The following is a 12,002-nucleotide window of genomic DNA, read 5'->3' as shown; positions in this document are numbered from 1 at the left end:
GGGGATGTGCCCGCAACCAAGGTACATGCCCTTGACCAGAATCAAACCTGAGACCCTTGAGTCCGCAGGCTGACGCTCTATCCACTGAGCCAAACCGGTTAGGGCACTTATGACTTTCTTAATAACATTTTCTTTTCTGTAGCTTACTTTATTGTAAGAATATAGTATATGATACATATAACATACATAATATGTGTTAATTGACTATTTCTGTTATCAGTAAAGCTTCCAGTCTACAGTAGGCTCTTAGTAGTCAAGTTTGGGGGAGTAAAAGTAAACATGATTTTTTGTGCAGAGCTGGAGCCCCTAACTTCCACATTATTCAAGAGTCGACTGTAATAGTGACCAAGTATGGTAACTGCCCTCACAAATCCTACAGTCCAATAGAAGATCAGAAAGTCACTAATCAATAATGACACAGACATCTATAATTTTCACATCAGTTCCAGGCTATGTGAAATCTTCGCCTTCATTCTGCTATTTGCTTGAGTTAACACTATGGAACTCACTTATGCATAATGGATGTAATTATGGCCCTTTTCTGTCCTGTCTTTCTGACAGACACAAAGTATTTCTATTGGGATGGTAAGGAGTTCCTCTTATTGAGACGATTAGCTAGGCAAACACATTTCCATGCGGGGAAGATCCAGGACAAGGTAGATATTCCTCCCTCGCTACTTCCAGTTACATTTTATTTTATTTTTAAGAAGCAAGAAAGGGTAATCTATGCACATCTGATGTGCAGCTTCCAAGTGATACAAATCTCATCTTTCCTGCTGTGTGGCTGCTTGCTTTTCCTTGCACTTATTTTTCCTTTTTGTCATTGAGAGGTTATGACAACACGAGCCATATTGTATTTATAAACATCACGTGTTTCCTTGATATGGCTCGCAGCTTCTGCCAGACGAACACATGGAAGAAACATTTCTCGTTAGCTCAGCATTGGTTTTACTTATGCCGATTTCCAGAACAGGAAAAATGCCTTCCTACTCAGATTTAACTTTCATAGAGTAGCAACAAAACCTCTGAATGTCCGTGAAATAGTTTTAACAAGGGTGGATACTGCTCCTTTAAACGGCATATTTTGACTAAAAGCTTCCTTCTGTGAAGAAAAAAAAAGAACACACACAAAAACCTCAAGCCTTGCATTCAGTCACCATAAAGACAGGCAGCGCTGGAAGCATTCGAGAGATGGGTGATTCCAAGGTCTCTGCGAGTCTAGAAAGTTTCTTCTAGAAGAGAAAGGTTCACGGAAGATGTAAGGTAAGAACTGTGCCTCTGTAACAGAAACGAATTTTCAGAAATTTTTGTCGTCTGTGGCACATTCCCTGGATTGAGTCAGGTCTGCTGTGTTTAAGTTGATTCAATGAGGAATTGAAATTTCAGGTTTTTATTTTAACTGTTTAAAGGGCACTTCTTTGTTATTGGCATTCGTCTTTTTTAAAAAATCCATTTAAATTACATTGGGCTGTCTTCAGTCAATAAATTTTGTGATATAGTGTCTGCTGAACCTTATAATTTAGAAAAGGATTTAAATAGTCAACATTGTTTGCTAGTACAGATCTCATCGGTTTATGTGTTTTGTGACAGTTTTCAGTGTTTTCACAAAGATGCTCACTTGCATTTAGTTTCTGAGACAAATGTAGAGAATTTGAAGGCGTGGTACAAATGGGGGGTGGAGATTAATATGTGTTCTTTCACAGTCCAGGGGAATTTTCTTGTTTTTTTTCTTGTATAAAACATTGTAGATTTTAAAATAAAAATAGCTCTTTTATCTTGATTTTTACATTTTAAAAAGAAATATCAATTTAAGCTTTATGAATAACATTAGAATATTCTACAGTTTTGACATATTATAACATAATAGATATATTTCATTTCTATTGGGTTTAATAATTGACTGAAAAAAGTCTTTGGCAGAAATTATATTTACTTGAGAATAACTATTCTGTCTTATTCTTGCACTAGTTAAAATCACAATATTTTGCATTTATTTCTTTTAAAGAAGTTTAATAAGAATAATGTTCTATTAAATCAATCTGTTTCATTTAAAGGTACATGTGAGCATGGATCAGCTTATGAGTAACTGTATGGATACCGTTATCCCAATTTAGAGATGAGTTCATATGAGAAGTTGTTTTCCAATGTGGTCTAAATAGTATACGTTATTTTATGCAGTCATCAGAATAACTGTTTGGCGTAGGTGCCATCATACCTATCTTAAGATTGGAAAACAAAGGCTGAGAAAGATTAATAACAAGATCACACACTAGTAGGTAGCAAAGTTGTGATTCAAACCCAGGCTGACTGTCTCTACAGGTCTTGTTTTAGAATCCAACTATGCACAGCCTTACCAGGAGCTAAGAGCTCCAAGTCTGGAGTCAGATACAGATAACTCATCTTGGAAGTAATGATTTATAAATAAATAAGTAATGCTTAACTGTCTTCAAGATAAATTGTGGGGAAGCCGGCACGGCCATGGCATACTCAGCCCCAGGGCGCCTTATGTGCCATGCCAGCTCAGCCTGGTTCAGTGACCCTGAGTGGGGGGGTGAAAGGATTGATTCTTACCGCTTATTTTCTAACGTCTACCACTTACTTTCTATTTCTACCGCTTATTTCTACTTATTTCTCTATTTCTACAGCTTATTTCTATCTTACCTATCTTTAGCTTAACAAAACCTAAGAGATCTCTTAGAAAAGACAGACAAGAGAATGAAAGCTGGGTCTCAGTGGGACGCTGCTCCCTGATGAGGAGACAGCGCCCACAATAAATTATTTAGTACAGTTTTGGATATATATATTTTTTTAGATCTGTAGCATCCAAGACCTAGTATCACACTGGTTGTTATTCAGGGACCTGGTTACAACTTAGAGTGAAATGAGAACAGTGAACGTCAGATGACGTGGGATAGCAGACAGCACTGTGGATAAAGGGCTGTTTCCTTCTTACGCTTCCTTCTTTGCTTCATGTGCTGTGCGCTCATAAAACTTCTCGTGGGACCAGGGAGCTTATTCGCGAGCTTGACTTGGAGGTGAGGGAGCGTCTTTGAATGGAGACTGCCTGCAGTGCCCGCCTGCTCTCCTTTCAGGCCTCTAGAAAGAGGTGGACAGGAAGAACGTTAAAGAACTTGGAAGGTGGAGGGCTCTGGAGTCAGGACAGCTAGCTGAACCGACTCAGAGGCAGGGACTGTTGCTTGCCTCGGCCCCTCCTGAAGACTGACACAGCCACTCAGCCGCAAAAATGTCCTGGTGACCTGTGCTTCGAAGTAATGACTGCCAGCAGCATCCACCGGGAATGCGCCTGCTCATCGCAGCACTGCACTTGGGCTCCAGGATCTAAGCAGCTTGCTTCCAACCCCATTTCTGCATAAAACCTGGGGCTGGCTAAGCAACCAACGCAATTGAATGTTGACTGGAACCGGGCCTTCCTCCTCCAGCAGCCACTGGGGTGAGCTCCTGAGAGCTCTGTGCCTTGCTAGAAAGTTCAGAAAAGGTTAATGCCACACTTGAGCTTTTTTATATCCAAGCCACACCCCGTTTCTTGGCTCATAAATATAGGTGCTAGCAGAAATGGCCTTTGACTGCGATCATATGTCCTGGTATTTTCCGGTTGTATCCCTTGTACCTACATGTTGTTTTTTCCCTGGGGTTGAATGTCTCCTCTGTGAGTCCCCGTCAGGGCAGCTTGGACTATGGAAGTTCATTTCCTGTTATATCAGTACAGGCTCCCTCGGGGCCAAGATCCTATCCAGGTGACCATTCTTTTCTTCATGATTTTCCTAAAATCCCTCAGGTGAGCTTGTGTTACTTTTATGTAAATTTGGGGGGGGGGGGCGACGACACACATTTATCCTTTGAAGAGGAAAGAAATGTTTTTAAGATCCATATTGCCTGGTGGCAAGCCCTGCTTTTATCCCGTGGGGTTGGCGATCCCTTTGCTTGCATGTGATTTGCAGGTGTGACACTGTCCGCTCTGAGGAGCTGGGGCTGGCTCCTGTGACTAGGAAATGCATCTGGCCTGTGTCGTTGGCGCTCCCTGAAGAAACAGGCCTGGCTTATTGGAATCAGGGTTCTAGCGGCCCCCCCCCCCCCCTCCAGCCCCTTACACCAGCCTTTTTTCCATTTCCAGGGCTCTCCTCTTTTGGTTCTCACCCTCTCGAGGGTTGTTTTCTTCATTGATTCAGGCAAACACTATACCATTGACTTCTCAGCAGTCCATTGTAGTCGCTGAGCATAGCCAGCTTTCACTTAGCGTCCAGACAGCAGCACAACGCTGTGGTGTGGCCAGAGCTCATTAGTCAGAAATGCATGGGCCTGGACCAGAAAGAAATGGGTTGCTCAACTAACCCGATTCATATCATTCAATATTTTATTGAAGGAGAGCAAGCCATCAAGACAACTGAAAAACAGCAGCTGCTTCAAATTATGAGATACTTTGAATAAAATAACATTGGCTTTAAAGGGTTGTATAGTATTATAGTGTTATTTTCAAAAGTCGGCCTCTTTGCTAAGGCTCTGACAATAACTCTGTTTGAAACTTTAATGTATTACTATTCAGACTACTTCCAAAACTGTTTTTCCCTTGGAGCCAATGATTTTAAGTGGCACATAGAAGAAACAAGTTTTTAAATGTTATTAATTAAATAATGTTGTATTAACAAGTACTGCAAAGATAAGTAGTGCCAAGAACTTGAAAGTTAATGAATATTCTTGCTTTGTCACAAATAAATAAAAAGAAAATCCATTTAAAATTGACTTAAAGCATGATAGTACATTTGGTGTGAGGGTCTGGCAGAAAGAGTGACAATATCTTGTTATAGAGTGAAGTGTAGAAACCCAGGCATTATGACAAAGCCGGAGTTGGGTGTTCATAGAGGGGCAGAGTAAACCATTATTAAGGGTTATACCATTGAAGAAAGTGAACCATTTGGATGTCAGGGTCAAATCGAATTCTTGCTTAAGTGTCCTCAAGACCTCCAGCATCTTGGTATTTGGCACAAAAGAGGAGCTGTTTCCTCGGTCCCTTTCGTGCAGATTGATTTACTTAAGGCCCTTTCTGATAAGAAGTGTGAACGCCCAGTGTGTCACTGAGGCCACGGGTCCTTCCCCTTGTCCAGGAAGCTCTAGCACAGGCCCTGGTCCTGAAGTGCAGAAAGCATCTTTCTCTCGGTTGATCGACTCATGCACTTGATTTCTTTCTTTTTATGTTTGTCTTTTCCTGTGAAATCAAAGGTCATGCTTCCCCTTCTTCTGATTTAACTCTTTGAACCTGTTCCTTTCCATCTGCCCTTGACATAGTAGGAAGAGCTGCCAAAGAAAAACCCAAACATGACAATGTCAGTGATGAAGTAATTCCGGAAGAGCAGGGGCCTGATCTACAGGGCTGAGGCACAGTGAGTGCTTTTTCTGCAACTCGCCTCTGAGGTGTGAGGTCACAGCCCGGCTCTGGGAGCTGCGCCTGGTGCCATTCTTTGTACTCATTCTAAGGAGGAAGACACCTGAATAGGGCATTCAGTAGATGGTTGACCCATCTCAGCCTAGAGACTGAGGGGACATTCTAGATACATATCCGAAAAGTGGATGCCATTTTTGCTTGCTTTAAAAGCAAATCTAAAAATATATTTCTTAGCAGCTGTGTCACTGCAAAACAAAACAAAACAAACAAAAATACTGCTCCACTGCAGCGCAAGTCACTCATAGGTATCTCCAGGGTTCGGATCTTAATGCTTCAGAAACTTGCTGCAGATTTCACTTATATATCTAGACCAAGGAGCCCATTAGCCTGCGATCTGGGAGAACCTCTGCATTCTCGTGAAAATGAGAAATGTGCCACTATTGGCAACCTACGGCTATAATTATGTTAATCTGGCCATTTTAAGACTGAAATATGGTGTTTAAAATGTGTCTGTATTTTTATTATTTGTAACAATGAACTGAAGAAATTGAGTGAAATGCTAATAAGCTTCTATTCAGTACCACTTTGTGACTACAGCATAGCAATGAGTCAGAAGTGGTTATTTTGATATTTTTAATTTTGGCAGAGAATTTTGATCTGCAGAATTTTACTCATATACATAGTATATCTTACTATAAAATCTACCAAAACATTTTTATATTTTAAAGTAGATACAGTGAGTATCTGCATGTGCAAATCCGTCTGGGCATATATGCTCAATAACAAACATTTCTATTAAATCACTACACTGTGCTATACATCTGTGCCTGTCCCCCCCCCCAAAAAAAATTATTTTTGAGCACTACCACAGATAAATGGTTTTCTATCAAGATCTAAGGCACACAGATCACGGTTTTTAATACAAATATGGGACAAGATTAGAATGGACAATACAGTGACATTCTGAGAGCTTTCAAAAACTGATCTTTAGCTAATTGGTTTTACCTCCTCCTCACCAACCAAAACTTTTATTCTGTTCACAGGCAAGTGATGTCACAGATTCTCTTCTCATTCCTGAAGACAGGTTCTCCTGGGAGATAAACTGGGAAGGGAAGGAGATGTGTATAATTGCCCACCATGAATTTTATAAATAATTGATATTGGAATGTACTTATCCTATCAGCATGAAGTGGATGGGAAGTCTTTTAACCAACCTGGCCTGGGTTCAGAGTAGCCAGTTCACTTGGGAATGAGAATGGGTACAAGCACCTTCTTGAATCTGAGTTCATAGCATATATTGGGCGTTTTTCTCAAGGATGATGCTTTGGAATATTACAGCACGGCATTTAGAATCTCCATTACTTCACGAGCTCTTATATCTCCAGAAGAGAGTGTGCCATTTTCTTTATCCTCCGGTGAATATATTAAAGTAGGTATTGTCTTTCTATCTGTTTTGCTCTCATGATTCATTGAATGAGCCTATAAATGTTTGTTGGTGATTTTAATAACACATTGACCACACTTTTCTGCATGTAAAGTCATATACAAATAAGTTAGCTCATGTGATGTCCACGGCACCAGGAGGGTAAGAATACAAGCTATTCCTGAGCCAAATTAGCAGCTGAACCAGAGCCTCAGGAAAGTTCAGTGGCAGGACCACGGTCTCGGCCGAAGACCACGGCTGAGCAGGTCCCATGAGGAGAACCCAAGCCTTTTCGTGTATAACCCAGCTCATCCCTCCACACCCTTCCTTGGGCATCAAGGTGGGGAGGGGTACTGACCGGAGAGGATGATTAACCCTTTTTTAAAAAATTGGAAACGAATTTGTAGCTTCAGCACATTGAAGGGGAACTTGAGAGTTGAGTGTCTGTGGAATCAAGCCATCGTCCTGCCCTAATTTTAAGAAACTCCCTTTGTCTGTTGGTTGACCCCTATCTTCCTACCGTCTCTGGGAGAAACTCTGCCCAGTGTTCCTTTTCAAAGAGGGGAAGGAAAGGAAGAGAAAGGATAATCTAAAGAAGGAGGAAAAAAGACTGGAAGTTGGGTTGGGCAAGGGGGGAAGACATGCTACTTTGGGGTCAGCCTGGAGCTTGTTTCTCTTTGCAGTGAGTTGAAAGTTCTTGATGCTGATCATGAACTTCCAAAAGCACTTCACAGATTCCAAAGCATTTTCTTCGCATGCCTCACCTCCTGTGTGGCAGAGGGTTCTTTCCTCTCAGGGGCAGTGTTTGGGGGGAACAACTAGACCACCCCTGTCCCTTTGCTGGAGGTGGGCGTTTTGTGATATGGAGCGTGACTTCTTTACACGGAGTCACTGGACTGGCAGCTATCTTGTTTTTCCTCCTGAGAGCCTCCGTTTCAGGAGTGCCCAAAGCCTGGCATTTGTCCTTGGGACGCAGGGAAGCAGCTCTTATCTCTGAGGAGGAGGCTCCTGGCAGCACTGGGGCCTGTGGGGAAGCAGTGACTGGCCCATGCTGGCTGCCACTGCCCAGCCGTCTGTGCAGGGCACAGCGTGGCACAGCAGGGCAGGCAGAGAAGCGTGCCACATGCCAGGCCTGAGGGATGCATGACTCCCAAACTGGCTGTCTTTGAGGCTGTTATTTATCCAAATAAGGAGAAGCAGTGGTTTTGCTGACCAGCTCGGATTTCTGAGCCATGTCCGCTGGCTGGCTGGCTGGCTGGCTGGCTGTCTCGATATTTGAACTGAAAACACAAAGGTATGCCTTTGAAATGGAGCATTCTTGTGGGGGTCACGGGTATCCTGGAGACATCATTTGGAAGGCAGTTTCTCCCCACATTTGTAGATAACAGTAATATGCTCTGGTCTACTTTTCTCTTGTACCTCTTGCAGCATTCAATACAGATGACTTTGTTTAGGTATTTCTGGACCTGATTTTAGACGGAAATAATACCTATCTTTGTAATCGCTGGACCATTGCTTTCCTTTGAAGAGTGTTCAAGGAAGGTCAGGCCTCTACACTAACCTCTTTTTTTAAAATTCTTTATTGTTTAAAACAACGGTCGCCAACCAATGGTCCGCGGACCACTGGTGGTCCATGGGGTCCGAAAGGTTGGCGACCGCTGGTTTAAAGTATTATATATATTTTCTTTTTCCCCATTGACCTCTCCCCAGTCGTTCCCAGCCCCCCAGCACATGCCCTCACCCCCCTACTGTCTGTGTCCATGGGTTATGCTTAAATGCATGCATACAAGTCCTTTGGTTAATCTCTTAATGCGCCCCCCTCCCCCTTCCCTCTGAGGTTGGACGGTCTGTTCTGTGCTTCTATGTCTCTGGATCTATTTTTGTTCATCAGTTTATGTTGTTCATTATATTCCACAAATGAGTGAGATCATGTGCTTATAATGCTCTCCAGCTCCATCCATGCCGTTGCAAATTGTAAGAGTTCCTTCTTTTTTACAGCAGCATAGTATTCCATCGTGTAGATGTACCACAGTTTTCTAATCCATTCATCTACTGATGGGCACTTAGGCTGTTTCCAGATCTTAGCTATGGTGAATTGTGCTGCTATGAACATAGGGGTGCATATATCCTTTCTGATTGGTGTTTCTGATTTCTTGGGATATATTCCTAGAAGTGGGATCACTGGGTCAAATGGGAGTTCCATTTTTAATTTTTTGAGGAAACTCCATACTGTCTTTCACAGTGGCTGCACCAGTCTGCATTCCCACTGCACTGACTTCTTAATGCTAGAGAGCAGGGCTGTTCTGGCTCTTCATGGATCCCTGCCCTGGTCTTTGACTTTGGGTAAGACACTTTAAGTCTCTGGGCCCCAGTTTTTTGTGTGTATTTTTAGTCCTCACCTGAGAATATGTCTTTATTGATTTGAAAGAAAGAGGAAGGGGAAGAGAGAGAGAGGAAGAGAGATATCAATATAAGAAACAGGGACCAGTTGACTCCTGTACACGCCCAACTAGGGATGGAGCCCACAGCCTAGGTACGTGCCCTGACAGGAAATCGAACCCTCAGCCTTTTTGGTGTATGGGATGATGCTCCAACTAACTGAGCCACCTGGCCAAGGCTGGGTCCCAGTTTCTTTATCTATAAAGTGGGGATTATAACATTTACCTGGTGGGAATGAGCTGGGAATTAAATGAGGAAATCCTGGAAAGCATTTGGTGAACAGGAAGTTTCCAAAAATATGAGTTTACTTTCCCCATTTCCATCTTCTAGCAGATTTAGTTGAACATGTTTACAGGTAAAGAAATTCTAGTTGAATTATAATTGCCACTTAAAGCTTAATAAATCAGCTGAGTGGAGATTTTGATGTGAGCTTTCCACTTCTCTCGAGAGAAGTGGTTCACAAAGAGCCGTCCCTGGACCAGCAGGTCAGCAACACTTGGGGACTTGTTAGAAATACAAATTCTCGGGCCACACCCAGACTTGCTAAGTCAGACACTCTGGAAGTGGAGCCGTGATCTGTGTTTTAGCAGGCCCTCCGGGTGACTCTGATGCGTGCTGAAGTTGGAGAACCACTGTCCTCATGTAAATTGCTTGTTGGGTCAGAAATCAACCCATTGCTCCAGGACACTAGGCACTCCCCCACCTCCTGTCTCTGAAGGTGCCTTACTTCCTGCCTTGAATACCTAAGAAAGGAAACTCTTTCTTACCTACTGAAATTCTGCTCATTATTTATGGACTCACTTACATATCACCTCTTCAGAGAATTATTTCTCAGCTCTCCTAGCCAGAAGAATGTAGATCCTAAGAGTGTTTGTCTGTTGCACTCATTTGATAATTGTCAAAGTTATTTTTGCTTTTTCTTATTTTGAATATTCATGTACATGTCTCATTTTCTTTTCTACTAGAATGTAAGCCCTTCAAAGGTAGGTATGAAATCGTATAGATCTTTTTTTCATCATCAGCCTGAATCCTGGGCTTTGCATATGTAGTGGCTACTCAATAAATACTTTGTGGACCCACAGAATGTTACAGTTGGAATGGGCCTTGGAGATAGTCTAGATCAGACACTTCTTGTTTACATTTAAAAACCTGTTGTTAACCCCTGTGTTCTTCGCACTTCACCGTGCTTCATTGACTGCAGAGGGACACCCTGAATGGGTGTTTGACTCCAGCCAAACTCAAGTAAAACAGATGGACTTTCAAAGGTATATTCATTTAATTTGTGAACATGGAGCCTTTTAAATTCTTTTATAATTAGTGAGAATTGGGAAAGTTCATGAGCCCATATAATTACACAACAAATAACATCTATTCCCAGTCTTACACGAGAGACTTTTCCCAGTTCACTAATTCAGTATACCTGGGATACCCATGGAACTTCTTTTGGCTTCAAACGTTGCTGTTAGAGGAGAACAGGTGGCTCTTCTGAACCCAAGAAGAGTTGGCACCTGGACTGTTTTGATCTGGATTTCCATCATTGTTTTTTCATGTTGATTTTGAGGGAAAATTGAACTTGGTGGGTTTTTTGAGTTATTGTCCCTCCATGTTATCCTCTGGAGCTCTTCCCTCACACAACCCTTTCTCCTTTTGACAGATTGGCTAATATTGTTCAGCCAAGGATCAAAATAATGGCACAACTAAAAAACCTTTCATCAGAAGCCATCCATAAAATTCCCTTTAAAATGGGTTCTGCTGACAGAGCTCCCGGGATGTTGTGTGTTTGTTCTATTACTTCGTAATGGCACCAGCACATATCCTACTCCAATCAATATAAGAACAGAGCAGGATGCAGGCAATGGGGTGATTCCAGGGCCACTATTATAACCCAGGTCCACAGAGTTGGCTTCAGAAAAGCTGTGCAGAAAGGAGGAGCTGTGCAGGGGAGACAGAAGCCACCGGAAGGGGTTAAACCTACCGGGCACTTGGTGCTAAGAAGCTGAGCCTGCTTGACGCGTGAGAAAGGGTTTAGAGGAACCAACGAAAGCCTTGAGATTTGAGTAGCTACATTGTGAGAGGACAGTGACAGAACAAGAATAAAGGATCATTTGTCCTCTAGCTTGGCATCTACCATTCATCAATTTGTTTACCACTATTTTCTGCAACAGTCTCTGAAAAATACCTAGTTTTTTAAGCTGCAGCTATAAAGCATAACATTCTATATAGATCATCAATTTGTTGCTTAAGTTCAGATATGTTGAAGACATATCATCAAACTAATATATACTTTTTATTCTGACATTGTGAGGATTATCCTAAAGGTATATCATGTTATATCAACTTTTTAAATTTGCAACATAATTAAGTTGATCAGTTTCCCTAACAAAAGGTAAGAAGGACAGAGGAGACAGGGACGGAGATGTATGCTTCTGTTAGTGATCCAGCATCTCTGAGAAGTGTGGTCCCAGGAATGTCACCAGTAGCAGGATTGGGGTCATAATGGTAACAAGTATTAATCAGATAAGGCCCAGGTATTTTATCCCATTAGTAATTTAGTATCTGTGACTAATGGAAATATACATACTTATACATATATTACTAGTGATGAAATGATATATAAATAGTGATAATTACTGATACATAATATAAGTAAGTATAATATATAAGCATAATAAATACTAATATGCCGAAACCGGTTTGGCTCAGTGGATAGAGCGTCGGCCTGCGGACTGAAGGGTCCCAGGT

General features: G+C 41.9%; 1 protein-coding gene across 1 annotated transcript in view; it reads left to right on the top strand.

Annotated features, from left to right (window-relative positions):
• Positions 1-12,002, top strand: part of KIAA1217 (KIAA1217 ortholog) — a 309,140-nt gene that overhangs the window by 219,183 nt on the left and 77,955 nt on the right. The gene's annotated exons all lie outside the window — the stretch shown is intronic.

The sequence above is a fragment of the Myotis brandtii genome, unplaced genomic scaffold (assembly GCF_000412655.1).
Source record: "Myotis brandtii unplaced genomic scaffold, ASM41265v1 scaffold215, whole genome shotgun sequence".
In the NCBI taxonomy this organism is placed as follows: Eukaryota; Metazoa; Chordata; class Mammalia; order Chiroptera; family Vespertilionidae; genus Myotis; species Myotis brandtii.
This window is presented reverse-complemented; position numbering and strand designations above follow the sequence as displayed.